Here is a 3,047-nt window from a genome sequence, read left to right on the forward strand (position 1 = left end):
TTCCTGACTCTGGCTGATTTTAAAATACATGGTCATCACACAGGACCACAGCATGTCTGAGACCTGGCTAGGATTAAGTTGTCCCCGAGAGCTCCCAGTTCTCCCACTTGCTGCCTACCTGACCCTGAACAAGATACTTACCCTGACTGTGTCTTGGTGTTCTCTGTAAGATGAGAGGACCGGACTGAATGATCTCCGATGTGCCTCCTAGCTGTAAATGACCCTCTCTTATTTTTAAAGGTCTCTAGAGACTGTAATCTACTGCCCTTAATAATCCTCCCCATTCTCCAACAATCTTCCCTGACTGGAAATTCCTCCAGAGATTCAACCTATACCAAACTGTAGTCTGGTACCTGACATACAGGAAGCTATCTCTATATCCATATCTATCTATCCATCCATCCATCTCTCTAGGTATCTGCCTTAGAAAAATGACCTTCTTTTATGAAATTATTATTATTAGATCATTTGATTCTTACAACCCCCCTAGCATATAGGTATAATTATTGTCCCCATTTTACAGATGAGGAAGCTGAGACAAACAGTGTTAAGCTGGCTTGCCCAGAATACTTGAGGCCACATTTGAGTTCAGGTCTTCCTGACTGCAGGCCTGGCCCTCTGTCCATTGTACCTCCCAGTTAACTCAACCCTCCCCTTGATGGTGGATGAGCAATAGCAACTATCTCGGCCACAAGGCTAGGAGGAATGTTCAGAACATTTTATTCTGAGCCTTCCGGAGCACACTGGGCAATTTCACCAAGTCTCCTGGATGTATTCTTGAGTCATTAGAAGAGCCAATAGCTGCAAGGAGCAAGCTTTGTTTTGGGCGGATGGCTTGGAGAAGCTGCTCGGTACAATTCCCATCCATATCTCCCTGCCTTCATTATTCAAGTCTTGTAGAGGATCATTTATCAGAAATGTGCAAGTGTCACGGTGTGTGTTTCCTTTTCCCTTCAGAGGCTGTGGGCTAAACATCCTGAATTGGCAGCACAACTTCGGGGGTGGGGAGGAGAGAGGAAGCCATCAAAGTTTCCAGCCTTGAGTTCTAGAATCTACTGGTTTCACTTTAATGGCCAAAAAGAAGCGTATCCAGGCAGGAAGGTCTGGACATCTGGTTCTGCAAAGTGGTGCTTTTCCCAAGACCTGTTTTCTGGGACTGGGATCAGCAGGGTCCGTGGGAGCAACCCCGGGGAAAAGGCCCCAAGGAAGTTGCACCCAAGCCAAGTCTTGGGTTTGGTGGTTCCGAGTCATTGTCTCATTTCCAACACAAATCTGAGCCCCCCGCCATATCTGCTGTTCGACCACATCTGCAAGCTCTTGGGGAAGCTACTGAGGCGTCTGTGGGGGCCGATCGGAAGTCCTGCCCAGGCTGAATCGGTCCCTGGCCATATGGCCTCCACTAACCCCTCTTTAAAGCTAACCAGTATTTTCCTTTCTCGGCCGATCCCAACCTATTTCCCATTTTCCAAAACCTGGTTCAACTTCAATCTGTTCCAGTTAATGCTTATGAATCCCTAATACCACTTAGTTTTTTTTTCCCTTGACCAATTGTTTCTTGGCCCCAGTTTCTGTATCTGCAAAATGGACATGGAACAGCATCTAATTCTCAGGGTTGTTGTGAGAATCAAAGGAAATCATGGTATACGGGAAGTGCTTTGCAAACTTTGAAGCACTATGTAAATGCTAGCTAGCCTTATTCTTATTGCTCAAAGAAGAAAGCATTCTAATTCTGGGGAGCAATAAACAACAGATAAACTAAAGTGTAACTATCTCTTTAATTAGGAAGCTGGGGGGTCCAGTGGATAGAGTGCTGAATTTAGCTTCCTGAATTGAAATCTGACCTCAAATACTTACCTGTGGGCAAATCACTTCACTCTGGCTGTCTCAGTTTCCTCTTCTGTAAAATGAATTAGAGAAGGAAATGGAAACCCACTTCAAGAAAACCCCAAATAGGGTCCAGAAGAGTCAGATGTGACTGAACAACAATAACATACACCAGCCACTATGTTAAGCATTGACTTTGTTACTGTAGGCAAATATAATTTCAATTTTCAAGAACTAATCTAAAAACAATTTTTCAGAAGACAATCCATTTTAAAATAAATTTTATGTTTTTTTTGTTTTTTTTTACATAGCCTATATTTCCTGATATATCCATCCTCCTTTGCTCCCAAAAGAGGAAAACTTCCTTATAAATTTTTTAAAGAGGAACAAAACAAACCTCCAAATTTGAAATAGTTTTAGAAAAAAAGCTTATTAGATCATTTGGGAAAGGAGAATGAGCCAGAAAAAAAGATATGGCTCTTTCCCCTCCAGACTCTGCAAGGTTTATATTATATAGGATTTGGACCAGGCTACCTGCAAGAATGAAGTTAAGTGATTTTTGCTGAGAAGGAAACTTAAAAGCAAAGTAGAATGAGATTGTTTAGCAGTAAATATAAACACTCAATAAAATTTAGATAAAACCAAAACACAAAGGCATCCAAAACACAAGACCTAAAACAAGATCTGGTGAATGTTTGGGTAGATCTAGGACTTAGGGAAGCCCCAAATCCCTTGTAACTATCTCTAGCTTTCCCAGAGAGTTACTGAGGTCAGGGTGACATTTTCTGTTGAAACAATTCCTACTTACACAAAGTTAGGTTCATACAATTTTAATAAATGATAAATAATAATCCACAATCCCCTCTTTTCAGAAAACTAATCAATCCATCAGTCAGTCAGCAAGCATTCATTATGTAACAGGCATTGTGCTAAATACTCGCAGGGATCCTCAAACTACGGCCCCGCGGGCCAGATGTGAGGAGGTTTATCCCCCTCACCCAGGGCTATGAAGTTTCTTTATTTAAAGGCCCACAAAACAAAGTTTTTGTTTTTACTATAGTCCGGCCCTCCAACAGTCTGAGGGACAGTGAACTGGCCCTCGATTTAAAAAGTTTGAGGACCCCTGCTAGAGGAACAAAAAAAGGCAAAAACAAAACAAAACCAGTCCCTGTTCTTAAATAGCTCAGTCTAATAGGAAGTACAACATTCAAATAACTATGTAC

The sequence above is a fragment of the Antechinus flavipes genome, chromosome 5, assembly GCF_016432865.1.
Source record: "Antechinus flavipes isolate AdamAnt ecotype Samford, QLD, Australia chromosome 5, AdamAnt_v2, whole genome shotgun sequence".
NCBI classification, from domain to species: domain Eukaryota; kingdom Metazoa; phylum Chordata; class Mammalia; order Dasyuromorphia; family Dasyuridae; genus Antechinus; species Antechinus flavipes.